General features: G+C 44.4%; 2 non-coding genes and 2 pseudogenes across 2 annotated transcripts; 3 read left to right on the top strand and 1 right to left on the bottom strand.

The window, feature by feature from the left end:
- The first annotated feature begins 1,601 nt into the window (after positions 1-1,601).
- Trnat-ugu (transfer RNA threonine (anticodon UGU)) lies at positions 1,602-1,674 on the top strand. The gene has a single exon. It is a non-coding gene; the product is annotated as a tRNA-Thr (tRNA).
- A 355-nt stretch (positions 1,675-2,029) lies between these two features.
- Positions 2,030-2,115, top strand: Trnas-gcu (transfer RNA serine (anticodon GCU)). Its single transcript has one exon. It is a non-coding gene; the product is annotated as a tRNA-Ser (tRNA).
- A 2,522-nt stretch (positions 2,116-4,637) lies between these two features.
- Positions 4,638-5,730, top strand: LOC136188795 (NADH-ubiquinone oxidoreductase chain 4-like; annotated as a pseudogene).
- Positions 5,731-9,641: 3,911 nt separating this feature from the next.
- LOC136189038 (uncharacterized) lies at positions 9,642-10,386 on the bottom strand (annotated as a pseudogene).
- Positions 10,387-17,051: the final 6,665 nt, after the last annotated feature.

The following is a 17,051-nucleotide window of genomic DNA, read 5'->3' as shown; positions in this document are numbered from 1 at the left end:
TTAACCCGACACCATCACTTTGGATTTGAGGCCTCAGCCTGATATTGACATTTTGTGGATGTAGTTTGATTGTTTCTTTATGTTTGCATATATTGATGGGGGAGTTAAATAAAGGTACCCCCATCAATGGACGACCACTAACCCTCGTTAATAAGGTAGAAATAATTAGTTAAGTGATAGAGAAATAAAATATAGCACAGGCAGCTTAATTGGTTGAGCGTAACGCTGAAAATGTTTAGATTGTTGGTTCGAGTCCAATCCTGGGCAATAGTGAATTTTATGGTAACGGGGTTAATTGTATTGGTTCAATTCCAATATTACCAAAAGGCTTTGATTTTGGGCCAGATAGAAGGCGAGCGGCACTTATAATACATGCTAGTCGAGTGGTTAAGACCCACGGCGCACAGGTGAGTAATGTTCTGGAACCAACCAATTGGACCTGTAAAACAGGATTAAATTAATTGTCAATTGATGGGCCAGAATCGTATTAGGTAGAAGGCGGGACAAAAGCCAGCCTTGCCGAAGATGCGTAGCTGAAAGGCCACACTCTCACTGAAACAAGGGGGAGACTCAAAAAGAGGCAGCAGTAGAGAATATTGTGCAATATACGAAAGTATGACACAGAGATGTCGCATATATAGACCGTCAAATATACGTGCCAGCAGACGCGGTTATACGTAAGGTCTAAGTCTTTGTCGGGAAACAGGCGTAAAGGGTGTGTAGGCGCTAATTGAGTTAATTCAGGTAAATAGAACTTTTATGTAGCGGTAGAATGCTTTTATATAAAATGGAATACCAGAGGCGAAGGCGATTTACTAAAAAAACTAACGCTGAAACACGAAAGTGTAGGGAGCAAACAGGATTAGATATCCTGGTAGTCTACACTGTAAACTATGAGTGTGAGATGTAGCTTATGTCATAGAAAACTCGAGATCACTCCGCCTGAAGAGTACGATCGCAAGATTAAAATTCAAAAAATTTGGCGGTTCACTATTTTAATTAGAGGAGCGTGTAGTTTAATTCGACATTACGCGAGTAACCTTACCAAAACTTGCATAATTAAAATTACGGACTAATTAGTCTGGTGTCTAAATGACTATTATTTACAGGTATTGCATGGCCGTCGTCACTTCGTGTTGTGAAATCAATAGAACGAACGCAACCCTTATTAGTTATTACAGACCTCGTATGAATTATTTTATGTGGGGCTGGGCAATCTAAAATGAGGTCGACGTCAGGTCCTTATGATCCTAATGTTTTGGGCTATATATGCGCTACACTGTTATATACAAAGGAAACAACAAAGAAGTCCTAAAGTATAAGCACGGAAGTAGGCCTGAAATGACCCTCTGAAGTTGGATTTAATAGTAATCGGAAAGTAGAGCGTTCCGGTGAATGTGGCTCTAGTGTTCGTACAAATCGCCCGTCACCTCATCCCAGTTGGATGCTCCCAAAGTGTTAAAAGGGCCTATAAATTTAGGGCATAAACTACAATGTTTTAGGTCAATATTTTATAGAAGCCTGCTTAATATCACGGAAGTTTGACGAGGATGAGTAAGTCGTAACATAGCTGCGGTACTGGAAAGTGTTGCAGGATTCATGCCTTTATAGCTCAATTGGTAGAGCATTTACCTTGTAAGTAAAATAGTGTGGGTTCAATTCCTACTAAAGGCTAGAAAATTTATGATCGAATTAACTAAAATAATATTCATCCAACAAAAAATGCTTGTTTAATTATGACTGAATCATCAGCAAAATTTATTGGGGCAGGAGCTGCGACTGTAGGTGCTGCAGGAAGTGGAGACGGACTTGGAACAGTTTTTGGTAGTCTAGTTATCGGTTACGCCCGAAATCCATCTTTAAAACAACAATTATTCACATATGCTATCTTAGGGTTTGCCCTTTCAGAAGTAATGGAATTATTTTGTTTAATGATGGCATTCTTAATCTTATTTGGATTATAACTTCTAGGTAATAAAGAATGCTTAATATCTTTTGTAATTTAGGAGCTCAATGAGCCTCCTTGTTAGATGAGATGGCTGAGTCAGGTAAAGCGACAGTTTGCTAAACTGTGACCATCTTATAGGTCCATGGGTTCAAATCCCATTCTCGTCGTTTACATCAGGGAATAGATTAATTGGTGGATTATCTGCTTTGGGAGTACAGTGCTTATCAGCATAAGTGATAATCATGGGGTAGCGTGCTTTATTTGCTCGTAGTTCAAATTCGGCTGGTTTTTTCGTACCTCTAGAGAACTTTGTAGCTCCGGAAGGCTTTTCTCTACCTGCTGCCGAATTATTTAATCGCCTCTTGCTTCTCGCGGCGAAATACGTTCAATCAAGCGCGAGAAAAGGCTCGCTTCGTTTTTCGCAAAAATTTCCTTCACCCTCTGCTATTTTCCGCTCTTCTTACCTTCGAATTGCTTATCGATGTAGGACAAGAGTTTTCATTGTTTCCGATTTTCGTCTCCTTCTTCCTTCTTCAAAGAAAGCGATTACGTACCTTTTTCCGTTATTCGCGTTTTGCGACGAAACGACACGATGAATCCTCTTCAACTTTTGCATACGCTACTACCTATAAAGTTCCAATGTTTTCATTGTTTCGATTTTTTCTATACCTCTTAGTTTCGTCAAAAAGCTCGTTTTCACATGAACTCTAAAATCGCGTAGCGTGCGCTAGCGTAAGACGTATGGCGGAAAAAAGCATCTTGCGCGTTTTGTCAAGGGCGTGAAATTTAGGACATTTCCTGCGTTTGGGAGGCAGGCAACTCACGATTCCAATGCGGTGGCTGTCTTCGTCAATCTGGCTAATGAAAGCGTGATGGCCGGCCACTTGGAGACACCGATTGCCAGAATTCTTGGTCCTCTCTTGCGCGACAGGGTCGTCGAGGCTAAAGGGTTTGTCTTTTCGTAGTTTGCTCGGCAGTCCTAAATTCAGCCATTATTATATCAGGTTTTTCATTACCTTTCCCTTTGCCAATGAAACCCGCTGCTGGTCCGATCGCGTCGCTGAAGCAGTCGTAAAGGTGTATGGAGAAGGCGACGTCATAAAGCGACTTAGAGACTCCCTAAAAAATAACCTATAAATAATATATATATACATATCTATATATAATATTTATTTTTGCAAAGGACAACTTTCTGTTGCAAGGTAAATGGCTTTTAAAAAAGCCGGGGTTTGGCTTTTAGAAAAGCCGGGGTTTGGCTTTTAGAAAAGCCAGGGTTTGGCTTTCAGAAAAGCCGGGGTTACCTAATCGGTCACGAAGACCCTGCGATGCGACTTGTACACCTTCACTGCCTTTTCGACCTCACGACCGCCTAATACATGTACGTCAATATTTGAGGAACGGCAAAAAATACAAGAGTACCACCATACCTTTACACCCAGAAAGATACGCGTACTGGTAATCCCGAACTTTCCGGAAATGCGTCCTATTCGTATCCTCCGATATTGAAGCGAGCGCGTCGTCGACGATGTTTTTCAGCTCAGCGAAACTGTAATTGCAATGCGTCCGAGCATAACGTTTTGCGTCTCCCCAGTGTCGTTCGATCGGACTATCGATTTGAATGATATTTTGGAAATTAGAGGTGCTATTTCTGCACTTCTTACTTCAACTCGCAGTGAAATTTTGGAGTAAAAAGACATAAAGGGCCCCGCGATGTCAACAGCATCTCGATTTCGGACTTTTCCGCAGCGAAGTCGGGGTGTCTTGAAAGGGCGTCCTCCATGTCTTTCTTTAGCATTCCGCGAATATCGACACCTCTTCCGTCAAGACCTGAGTAATTATTAAAATGTTAGAGTATATACTTACTACCATATGAAGTAATTTACTGCTGCCAATCCTTTTGGGACGCCATTCTCGTCGACCATACGAAACGGACGCCCATTCCATACGGTGTCCCGCATGATCGGTTGAGCGCCTGCTGGCCCAACGTTCATCCTCGAGGCGACAAGCGCATCCGGAGCCTTCGCAGTGTGGTTCGAGCTGTTATCGAACACGAATAGGAGATCGAAGAACTGAGGCGAGTATTTCAGTTCCGCTATTTGCACTGCCGTTCTCAGTTGTTCCATCATGTTCTCTCGTCTCCAGAAGCCCTCTCGATTGACGCCCTGCTCCAAAGTCTTTCGCGCACGCTGAGGAAGATGACGCTGAGGAGCAGGAAGCGCCGCATACTCTTCGTCTGTGAAGCCGAGAAAACCGTTAAAATTGTCAACGAAGTCCGACACCATGATGCTAGGTCCTTTTCCCTTTGTACATACATATAATGTATTAACAAAAAATATTTAGTAAGATGAATACCTTGTGCTTCAATAGAGTCTGCTCGTCGTCGCCCCAAAAATAACGCTGGTCGTCGTTTGATTGGAATATCGATTCATCATGATAAATTATCACCAAGTGTTTTTCAGTGAAAGAATCGGCTAAATATTAATTATGTTCGAATGACTTATTTAATTAGACCATTTTTCCTAACCCATGCTTGCAAACTGATCTAGGACGCCGTCACTGGGAAGCGGAGGGGGCTTGTGCAGGGAAGTGAGCAATGAGAGCGTCGAAATGTAGCTTTTCCTGTATTCGACTACGTCTTCCCTAAATTTCAAAAATTAATTAAATAATTAATTAATTAATAAATTTATGTTTAATATTTTTAGAAATTTTATTAATGGGTGTTTTTACTGCATTAGATTTATTATTATTTTACATATTATTTGAGGGAATACTAATACCAAAGTTTATAATCATAGGCATATGAGGGGCAAGAGAAGAAAAGTCTTAGCCTCATATTATTTCTTCTTTTACACTTTAATCGGTTCTGTGTTTATGTTATTAGGAATATTTGTCTTATATAGTAATACAGGGACGACAGATTATCAAACATTGAGTGGACTTCGACTTAATGGCGAAACCCAAAAATGAGTGTTTATGGGCATTTTGTAAGTTTAGCTATTAAAATACCTAAGATCACATTTCATATTTGACTACCTCAAGCTCATGTTGAAGCTCCATGTGCTGGTTCAGTAATGTTAGCAGGAGTTTTATTAAAAATAGGAGGATATGGTTTTATAAGATTTTCCTGAGGCTTCAGAATACTTTGCCCCTTTAATATTAACATTAAGCTTGCTTGCTGTGATTTATGGAAGTTAAACAACTTGCAGACAAGTAGACTTTAAAAGGCTAATTGCTTATTCCTCAGTTGCCCATATGGGCTTAGTTACTTTAGGGATATTTACACACACAATTCAAGGGATAGTTGCAACAATTTTTTAATGTTAGCTCACGGTCTTGTAAGTTCTTCATTATATATAATTGTAACTCTTTTATACGAACGGCAGCGTACTCGACTTATTAAATACTATCGTGGTATGACAATTACAATGCCAATTTTTGCCACAATAATGTTGTTAACGACTTTAGCTAATATAGCAGTACTTTTAAGTTGTAATTTTGTGGGAGAGTTTTTATCGTTATTAGCCGCATTTGAATATAGTATTATCGTTGGTGTATTAGCCTCTCTAGGTATGGTTTTAGGTGCAGCTTATTCTCTTTATTTATATAATAGGGTGTGTTTTGGTAACTCATCTAATTACATTATCTTTTCTAGAGATGTAAATAGACGAGAATTTTATACTCTGCTGCCATTAGTGGCATTAACAATTTTAAGGAGAATATATCCTTCTGCCATAATAGACACAGTAAAAGTTACTATTATATTCCAAGAAAGCAACACATGATAAAGTGTGGTAGACCAGTGGAAGTAGCTTAGTCGGTAAAGCGTGGGTTTCTTGGACCTAAGACCGAGAGTTCAAGTCTCTTTTTTCACCAGCTCCCATCGTCTAGTGGTCAGGACATTTGGTTTTCAACTAAAAAACAGGGGTTTAATTCTTGCGCGAGCGGTTACGAAAACGTGTCCTGTTCTTACTATTCGGCATGACTCTCATGCTCCAAGCCGTATCTGCGCAGATGAGGCGTTGCGATCACAAGGAAATCGTAAGTTAAACCGCGAACAACCTGAAAACGGGACACGACTTTTCGAATCGCGGAATCTTTTGCACGGTTTTCCACCCCCGTCCTCCGGAGCTGCAAGAAAGTCGCGAAGCTTTATCTTGCCAGTTTAAATCGTAGGTAAACAGTTTTTCTTAAAACGGGGCGCTTTATCCATCATGATTTCGGCAGCACAGACGAACTAGTTCGGTTTGAATTTGAAATAATCCGGGAAACTAGTTCCTGGCTGGCCAATGAGGACTGTTGGGCGTGCAAATGAGATCAACCACAAATTACCGGGAAGAGAATCCTTGCTATGGACGCTGAGTCCTTGACCCTCAGTGTCAACTTCATTCCTTTACCTTTGACTCCGGTGCCGACAGCGTTGCCGAGTCCCTGACCCTCAGTGCCGAATTCATTCCTGTCACCTTCGACTCCGGTGCCGACAGCGTTGCCGAGTCCCTGACCCTCAGTGCCGACTTCATTCCTGTCACCTTCGACTCCGCGGACGACAGCGTTTTCCTGGCGTCTTATCCGAAACCGCCTCCGCATCGTTTCCCAAGTTGAGAACTACAAAGTATAAGTCTGATTTTTTATAGGTATTATTTACTCTTACACAGAACACCATTTCAACAGACAAACCTTTTCACTTCTTCGAGCTCTTCCATTTTTCCATCTCTGATTGTGAAGTTCCCTTTTTGACGGCCTGCCTAGAACGACCGTTTTCTCTCTAAACTATTTAGTTTGCACGATGAAGGGTGTGGACGTTGGTTTTCACAACGGAATTCGTTTCTAAGTAAAGAGACGAGTCTATGCGCGAGCGGTTACGAAAACGTGTCCTGTTCTTACTATTCGGCATGACTGTCTTGCTACGAGTCGTATCTGCGCAGATGAGGCGATGCGATCACAAGGAAATCGTAAGTTAAACAGCGAAAAACCTGAACGGGACCAGACTTTTCGAATCGCGGAATCTTTTGCACGGTTTTCCTCCCCCGTCCTCCGGAGCTGCAGGAAAGTCGCGATGCTTTATCTTGCCAGTTTAAATCGTAGGTTATCAGTTTTTTTTAAAACGAGGCGCTTTATCCATCATGATTTCGGCAGCACAGAAGAACTAGTTTGGTTTGAATTTGAAATAATCCGGGGAACTAGTTCCTGGCTGGCCAATGAGGACTGTTGGGCGTGCAAATGAGATCAACCACAAATTAGCAGGAAGAGAATCCTTGCTATGGACGCTGAGTCCTTGACCCTCAGTGTGGACTTCATTCCTTCACCTTTGACTCCGGTGCCGACAGCGTTGCCGAGTCCCTGACCCTCAGTGCCGACTTCATTCCTGTCACCTTCGACTCCTCCGCCGACAGCGTTTTCCTGGCGTCTTATCCGAAACCGTTTCCGCATCGTTTCCCACGTTGAGAACTACAAAGTATAAGTCTGATTTTTTTATAGGTATCATTTACTCTTACACAGAACACCATTTCAACGGACAAACCTTTTTCACTTCTTCGAGCTCTTCCATTTTTCCATCTCTGATTGTGAAGTTCCCTTTTTGACGGCCTGACTAGAACGACCGTTTTCTCTTTAAACTATGTAGTTTGAAACGATGAAGGGTGTGGACCTTGGTTTTCACAACGGAATTCGTTTCTAAATAAAGAGACGAGTCTATGCGCGAGCGGTTACGAGAAAATGTCCTGATCTTACTATTCGGCATGACTGTCTTGCTCCGAGTCGTATCTGCGCAGATGAGGCGTTGCGATCACAAGGAAATCGTAAGTTAAACCGCGAAGAACCTGAAAACGGGACACGACTTTTCCAATCGCGGAATCTTTTGCACGGTTTTCCACCCCCGTCCTCCGGAGCTGCAAGAAAGTCGCGATGCTTTATCTTGCCAGTTTAAAATCGTAGGTTAACAGTTTTTCTTAAAACGAGGCGCCTTATCCATCATGATTGCGGCAGCACGGACGAACTAGTTCGGTTTGAATTTGAAATAATCCGGGGAACTAGTTCCTGGCTGGCCAATGAGGACTGTTGGGCGTGCAAATGAGATCAACCACAAATCAGCGGGAAGAGAATCCTTGCTATGGACGCTGAGTCCTTGACTCTCAGTGTCAACTTCATTCCTTTACAAGGCTAACGGCGGAGACGTCGAAAAAATGAGAAAGAGCGTGATAGCCTCTGTTTATCACAGTATAACGCCTTATAACAAAAATAAGAAGACAAGCGAATAGAGAAAATGAATATAAAATACTTACTTTTTTTCTTAGATCAGTTCTCAAACTCCGTCTCCAGGGCACGCATTTGAGCACGGGCCTACTTGCTACCCCCAAACGGAAGAAGACCAGCACCCCGAAGGGGAAAACTCGTGGCGCTCCTGGAAAGCTGCCGAGAAGGTCTAACCCAGAACGACGTAAGTTTGAAACTAATAATTTTTCAGTTTTTTACCTGTAGAACGAATCTTTCCACAACACCCTTTAGGGTTACGTTGACAAAGCAAAGTATAAAGGACCTGCAATAATAACGGCAGCGGCAAGGCTTGCTGCTTGCCAATTCAATCACGGCTCAAAAGCTTTTGCTCGCGTGCTGGTGGTCGCAAAGACGCCAGGTGGAAAACATATTAGAAGATACTGAAGCCGTCGAAAAGCAGGCAAACAACCCGAACCCTCCAGCTGTCGTTCAACTACATCCTTTCGGCGGCGGTGGCGACGGCGGCGGCGAAAACGACGACAAATTGTTTGAAGCGCTATTTGGAGGCGACGACAACGACCCCGATTTCTCTGGCTTTAGCCTGTCTGAAGAGGATTTTTGGACCCCGAGTTCCTAGGCTTCGATTAGGAGGTCCCAGTGTAATTGATCTGTTTGTCGCGAGTGGTCCGCATTCCTTACTAATGACATTGACACGTCATGGCTCCTAACTCCGCGACTTAACGCCTTTGTCACGGCTTGTTCCTTTCCCAGTTGAACTCCTCAATGGCCTTCCACGAAAAGCAATCAAGCCGATTAGACACTAAAACGCATTCCCTAAGATAGAGGAAAACGACAGAAGCGTTTGCGAGGAACAGCGATGGCGTAGGCCGATTTCCGTGAAACGGTGCTCGATTAGCCGAATCGGGACTCTCGCTAGAATTAGGGTAGCCTCTAAAACGCATTGGAAACGGGGAAAATGAACAACTCGCATCTTTCGTGGACGCATTTTGGATCTCGAAGATCGACCAAAAAGCGACCTACTCGCCCTCAACTTTGGCTGCCATTATGTCGAGAATTCCAAAATGGCCGACTGAGCGACAATCGGCGGCTATTTTTCCTTCGGATTGCCCTCCAACGATGCCATTTCTTTTTCGTTCTCTTGTCGTTGGAACCGGCGGAGCTGTTCTTCAGAAAGTGCGTTTTGCCAGAGCTCTTCGGGGAGTTCTTTACTAGGTCAAAGGTAGCTGCTAGCGATTCAACGGTCGTTGTGGAAGGGGATAGCGGGCAGTGCTGCACATGCAAGCAGGATAAAGGAGGACTAAAGATTGAGTGTGAAGGTCGGTCTTGTTCGATTAAGTGGTTTCAGCTGGAATGCGTTGGCCTGTCGACCAAGCCAACGAAAAAGTGGATTTGCAGTGAGTGCAAGCCAAGCTCTCAGATAAAAAAGAGGAGGCGGTGAGCAACTGCATTTATATTGTTACAGTTATAGGCTCGGTATTATGCCGTCGCAGATATTATTGAGACTACAGCAGACTGAGACAACACAGTCTAAAACGAGTTCGCCTTGCCCCGTTCTTTCCAGCACTTCTCTCTGCAGCTCGCTCGTGGCAGGCAAAATTGCAAACCTCTGCCGTATAGAGCCGATCACTCGCTCGACATGTATGCGTACGTTGGCAATCTTCCTCGTTTTCTCAATTTCTTCAGGAGGAAGCTGAGTGCATCCTTTAGTGAATGCTGGGATGTTTAGAGTCGCCCCATATGCTGCCACGCTGTCGTGAACGGTAAAGCCTCTATCGGCGCGAACAACATCCCCTGGAAGAAGGTTCTTTAGATAACCCGACTTCTCGACGATGAACTTATCCGAAACACGACCCCCAGCCTTTAGAAATGAAGGTGACGACTCCTTGGGGCGCTATGCTGATAAGGTATTTGGCTGTGTTATGGTGTTTGTACTGCGAGAAGGTGCAGCTGCTCTGAAGCTTGTTCCCTGGCGTCTCGATGAATAGCTCAAAGCAGTCGATGATGGAGACGACTTTCTTTCCAAATTCTTTCTGGAAACTTAGGGTCATGCTTTTGCGCAGCGCCTCTCTGCCCGGCCATCTTATGAGGAAACGGAGACGGACTCGTAAGATGTTGAACCATTTTTTGAATAGACGACCAATGGTCGCCTCGTGCACGGCGAATCGGTAGCCCAGCTGGTAGTTGCTACTGCCGGTGTGGAGCTTCATTAAGCATCATAGGAGGCAGCCAAAAGGGCTCAATTTGGCACTGACGTTGAACTAGGACACCAGGTCGAACACCACCTCGAGAATCCTGAAGGACGGCAGCCCAGTAAACCGTCTGATTATGTCGCTTTCCTCCAGCTCCTTCCTGCTGGGATATCCTCGGCCGAACCCTCCTTCTATGCCTGATGAAGGCTGTGAAGCGCGAAGGACTTCCACGAGAGACAGATTTGTCTGGCATTTGACAGACTTGGCGGCTGGCTCAGGCTCGGGCTCAGGCTGGACGTCAGGCTCATACCCTTGATGAATGGAGGTTCGTTTCCTCGAATGCCTTCGTGCTTTAGCTCTCTCAAAGCGCTCCAAATCGGTCGCAGCGGCTTTTTCAGCAAAAGACGATGAGGTAAATGAAAATATCGTCGGAAAATACGACGGAGACGCTGGATTATTGCTCTTAGCCCCTAAAATCAGTTATCAGTCGTAATCGCGGCCTTCAGAATGCGAATACCTCCCGCGAAATGCTGGCTACATAGAACGGAGTGGGCGGTCGGCGTAAAATCTGCCCTCCGAATCGCCGAAATCCACTTGTTACGGCGCTGTTCGTCGCTCGGAAATACGTAAAACTTAATTCCTCGCTCTCTGGTGTCGGCTGTGTCGCGTGCTGTGCATGCGTATGCAAAGCAGGAAAGCACCATCGACCCGCCCGTGCCACAAGGAAATACGGGCTGTACAACTGTGACGTCACGTGCAAGCGCTCTATGGCCAGCTTCGATTGTCTTACAAAGTTCTTGCACTTCCGTTCAGGTTTTGAAGAACACATTTTTTGCTTGCAAAAATAGGTGACGCTGTTCTTTACGATCATTTCACGTCGAAAAGCAGCAACCAAAACCCAGCTACTTTGCTTCCTCGGAGAATAAGAGAAACTTTAAGTTTCGTTTGATTTGGGTTGTCGTTAAAAGTTATACAAGATTAAAGGCAAGCGTTCGTTCTGGTAGTAGCTTACAGAACAAGCCCGTTTCATCTGCGTTGAATATATCTTCGTCTGGAAACTCTTGTCGGATCACCAACAATTCATCTCCAAGCCAATCAGAAACTGCTTCGTGATCCGCAGCATTACTTTCTCCACAAATTTTTCGAGATGATATTGAATGCCGTTTTCTCCAGCGGTCAACCCAGTTAAGATCAAGACTGTCTTCGCCAAAAGAATTGTACTCACTGAATCCTTGGCCTTTCAATTCTGTTCCGATAGCAAGAGCTTTTGCCAATAGTTCGTGGCCAGTCACCGATAAGTCAGGGGCACTGCCGCGTATTTTTCTAAACCACTCCAGCAAACCGACGTCAACAAGTGGGTAACGAGAAACTTTGCTGCTTTTCTCTGCTATGCTTGTTCCACCTCTGACAGATTCTTCGATACGGCGTCGATCCTTAATAAATCCACTTAGCGTTCCGTGAGAAATGCCCTACGTTTTCTCCAATGCTTTGCTTGGGAGTCAAGTTCAAGCAGAATTTTGTATTTTTCGCTGTACGTTAGGCGCTTTCTCTTCGACATGACCAACGCAAGACCCACGCGTGCTTCAATAACGTGCGCTAATTACGGAATTTAGAACTGCTTTTCAGTATATGCGATGGATGAAGACACTGCTCGGACAAATAAAAAGTGTCAGTAAATGCAACTTGTCGTTAAATCAGCGGTCGGTAAACCCGAGGAAAAACCTATGTTCTCTACTGTTAACCGGACCGTGCACAGAGAAAAAGCAGAGAAAAAGGTCGGTGTAAACAATGAGTCAGTAAACCCGACGTCGCTAAACCAATTTTGACTGTAATCCGGATCTAAGCCAAGGAATTTTCGATGAGCTTTTCCATACGTTTTTCTTGGTAATTCCGCATTGTCATTAAAAGAAAATATGCTTCCGCAACGAATTTATCACATGACCAAAATATTTAACTGTACAGTGCTTCTCAGCATAAATGGGAATCTGTTGGTAGCGTGCGTTATTGGTTCGTATTTTGAATTTTGGTAGCTTTCTACTTTCTCTTTCACAAGGAATAGCTAGAGCACACCTTTCTCTAAATACTGGCCAGGTATTTAGTCGCAAACTTCTTTTGTCGAGGAAATATGCTCAGTACAACCACAATACGGCGCTCCCTCGGTTTATTGCAATATTCTGTCATGCAATACTTTTTCCCAATCCTCTTACCTTCCAACTTCTTACACGAGAACGCCGAATTTTTTCATCATGCCCGTTTGCTCCATTATGCTTCTTTCTGCGAAGAAATACGTAGTAAACGATTTCTCGGAATCCCATTTTTTGAGGAAACTACGCGATGAATTCTTTCCAAACTCTGCGTCGGCTAATGTCTACCAAATAGCTGTGCTTTAATCGTTTTGAATTTCTTCTTTAGCTCTTCGTTTCTTCGAAAACGCCGCTATCGGCAAAAATGTAAATTGTGTAGCGCGCGCTAGCATTTGAATCTATGGCGGAACGGAGTGTTGTGCGAGTTGTCGTCAAGGGCGTCAAATTCTACCCTGGTCTGCAGCATATTCCTGACGGACAGGACATTTCCTGTCACTGGGAGCCCGGAAACGCTTACGATCCGAACGCAGTAGCCTGCTTCGCCGAGCTGGGCGGCGACCGAGTCATGGCTGGTCACCTTGAAGGAATTGCGAAGATTTTAGGCCCTTTGCTTCGTGACGGAGTTGTCGAGGCGAAAGGGCACGTCTTTGTTGTCGTCTTGTCTTTCTTTTAATTCTAAAAGATTACCTGCAGATTCTTTATCACCTCCCCCTTTGCCCATGACTCCAATTCCTGGGCCGATCAAATAGCAGAAGCAATATTGAACGTCTACGGAAAAGAAGATGTTATTACAAGTCTAAAGACGAGTCTTGCGAGAAAATTATCGTCCTACAATTGAAGTAGGCCGACCTTCTTTAAGCAAATAAATGGCTTTGAAAAAAGCCGGGAGGAAAAACTAATCGGTCTGAAAAACTCTTCGATGGGACTTGTATATCTTGACCGCCTTTTCGACCTCGCGCCCACCTAGCACATAACAGTTATCTAAAGGTTCTACAGAAATTGAAAAGGATAATGAATGACCTTTGCATCCCGAAATGTATGCGTACTGGTAATCTCGGATTTTCCGAAAATGCCTTTTGTTTGTGTCGTCCGTTATAGATCCGAGCGCTTCGTCGACGGTTTTTCTTAGAGCAGGAAAGCTGTAATTGCAATGCGCTCGAGCATACCGCTTTGCGTCTCCCCAGTGTCGCTCGATCAAACTTTTGAAGACCAAAAAATTAATATTAATTCGTTGTTGTCAAGGTAACACTTATTTCACTTACTTTAATTCACAGTGAAATTTAGGAGTGAAAAGACATTGATGTCCTCGAGACTCTATCAGCATCTCTATTTCGGATTTCTCGGCTTCGAAGTCGGGATGCTTCGATAAGATGTCAACCAGCTCCGGTTTCAACTTTTCTTGAATTTTGACGCCCCTTTCCGTCAATACCTAGACACTTTGAAGGTCAGGCTTTGAATGACGTATAAAAAGTAATTGTCTTACTGCCGCCAAGCCTTTCGGAACACCAGCGCTGTCGACCATACGAAATGGCTGTCCATTCCAGACAGTGTCGCGCATGACCGGTTGAGAGAGTCCTGGCCCAACGTTCATCCGCGAGGCAACAAGCGCATCGGCAGCCTTCGAAGTGTGATTCGAACTGTTGTCGAACAAACGAAGTGTAAGCAGTACAAATCAACTTCACTGTATCTGTCTAGAATGCCATCCGACTCCATGAACGCAAAAACGTCTTTAAACATATTTACGACGGCGGTATTAACATCTCTCCAAAGGTGTTCTATTCTCTGGTTGTGAACCGATCGACCAGTTATCATGCTACCTCGATTGAGCCCCTTTGTTGTTATCATATACCTAGCAACGTCGACGTTCTCAACGCCATAGTCAGAGCGCACTCGTGAAGGAAGGCCGTACGTGCGGACAGCCTCTTGGAAAAGACTAAAAACGGTCTATGCCTTGTTATTTGTACTGACGTGAATATACACAATCAGCCGAGAGTATCCGTCGATACCTCCGTGAATAATAATTCGCCACGGCTCCACCAATTTATGGTTGCCATCAATATGCCTTGTGACACAAAAAGTATTATTGTAAGAAAGAGTAAACTATTGCAATAGCTGTACCATAAACAATTTGAGGCCGGAACACTGTACACGCGTTTGTTAATCAACCTTCGTCGTCTCATAGCGCGTCCTATGGGGTCGACACGCTGCCAACTCTGGCGTAGTCTTCGGTACTGCACTCTAATCCCTCGGCTATGCAGACCGCCCATAACCATCCTTTCTCCTATTCGATCAGACATGCTAACAATTTCCGTGACAAGTGCATCTAAGTCATTGTCTGTTAGGGCAGTATATGCATCAGATGACGTCGGCATCTCGAATGCTTGTCTGCGGTTGAATATAGTCCTCACAGACACGCAAAGAAGTCGAGAAATATTTGTCTACGTGAACCCAATGTCGCGAAGAAATTCTAGCTGTTCTTCTGTAATTACGATTGTCGGGCGTCCTCTTCGACCGGTTTGAAAAATATGTGCAGAAAGACGGGCACTCGGCTGATCCCCACGAAAGCGAGAACGCGAGTACCGATCAAAGCGAAGTCTGGGGCACAGTACATACAAAATAACGCAATGGCAGTCTCTTTTCTATCTTTACCGAATACTCCACAGTTCACGGGATATCTGTTCCAGGTCACTTAGCAATTCCTCTTCTTCATCATCAGCATGATTCCCGATTACGTCTAATGCGTGTCGACACATCGAATTTATAGCCGCTCCTGCCCAGTCCAGTCGTCGAAAGTGGAACTCTGCACTGTTTTCGTCAATCAATGCCTCTTCTTCGTAATGCAAGGCTCGACGAACCTCGTCGTACACTAACTGCAAGAAGGGCCTAATATCGTCGTTGCAAAACGCAGCCATCCGGGTACGGCGGTATGGAATGTCGCACTGCGCAGAATCACCTTTGCAACGGCAAACGATATAATGTCGCGAGAGTTCCATCGATCGTTTCAGAGAGTTATCGGGAGTTCTGTTCTTCCTCGAATCGATACGCTTGTCAGACCCGTCGAGGAGCCACGCCGTGTCAGCGGAGACGATAAGCGACCACTTGAAAGACATCGCTTGACTCCAGGTACAATCGTGCGGGAAATTAATTTTAGAGAACGTTTAGAAAGGCGACATTGCGACAGGTCCGAGCCGCGAAATGCGGCGCAACAGTGCGTCCTACGTGGGAGGCCACAATGGAGGCCATCTTGAAAATTCCAGTCGTTCTTCTCACGACGAGTCGGGCCCGAGTGGTCGCGAAGGCAGCACCAACGATGGAGAGCAGCGACCGGACCGCTGTGTCGAATCATGACCAATGCCGTACAGTTCAGAGCGAAATGACGAGACTGTTTCGCCCCACGTCGCAATCTCGTTTGCCAACCGCAAACAGATGGCCCACATCTCGCCGAAGCAGTGACCGACCTGCTCCTTTTGTCAAAAAAGGTGAGAAGTGATAAAGAAGGCGTAATATTTTAACGCCAATTTTTCGAAGGACGGCCATCGGCGCGTGAATACGTAAAAGACATATATCTTTTAGAAAACGGAATGAAGAGCATGCCCCAAAACAACGGAGCATTTTAAGAATTAGATCGGGTTCATGGATTTAAGTTCTCTACGTCAATGACCGAGTCTTATGTGGCTTGCGCTATCCTTGAAGCGTTTGCTGTTTTGGGTTTGTTGACCTCTCCAAGGTAACAAAATATACTACTTACTCTGCAGTTATATAGCCGGTACTAAGCACGACTCTAGCTTTGAATTTGTCAAAGTCGTCCGAAACGAAGTTCACTCACCGCGAGTAGCAGCTGCTCATGAATGGACAGGAGCCGCATTGAAGCATTTTATTGGCCAGGGTCAAATCTACGTCAGAGCACTGAGTGAGCTGCCAACTGCAGGTATTGTACATTCAAGTATATGTACTACGCTAACTGCGTTCATTGAGCCAGCTAAACCAAAGCCAGGGCCAGAAGACACTCAAGGCAGTAAAGATTCTGGTCAAGAGATTCCGCCAGATATTGTTGTCGTCACGGACACAACAGATGTGCAGGAAAATGAGGTAAAAATGCACTGTTTGAGATGTCGTCAGCAGCTAATTTTACGTTCAGAATGATCCTGACGTTGAAGACGACATCGAGGAAATGAGCGAGGTTTTCCTTTCAGTCAATGACGTTAGTATATTGTCTCGGTGTAACTTCTGCTTTCATATAAGGCGTATGTTACATCTTTAGAAAAAAATTGACCAATTAACAGCAGTCTTGGGCGAAGAACCACCTGCAAGAGACAGCGTTAGGCGCCTGCTGCAGTCCTGCAACTGGGACGTGAACGAAGCAGCAGATTTGTTCTTCACAAAATCTGATTCATCGGATGACGAAGAGAAGGTCACTCACAAGACAAGCGCCTTAGAGCAGTACATCAATCAGTGTACTGACGAAGACGCCCCAGGAATTCGACTTGACATCGACAGAGATGAAGCCATTTTTCCACAGGCACTAGAAATCTATAAAATACGTAAAGGTGAAAGAGATTATCAATATTTTTGCAGGCACTGGCAGTCTACAAAAATCCA

The sequence above is a fragment of the Oscarella lobularis genome, chromosome 7, assembly GCF_947507565.1.
Source record: "Oscarella lobularis chromosome 7, ooOscLobu1.1, whole genome shotgun sequence".
Taxonomy (NCBI): Eukaryota; Metazoa; Porifera; class Homoscleromorpha; order Homosclerophorida; family Oscarellidae; genus Oscarella; species Oscarella lobularis.
This window is presented reverse-complemented; position numbering and strand designations above follow the sequence as displayed.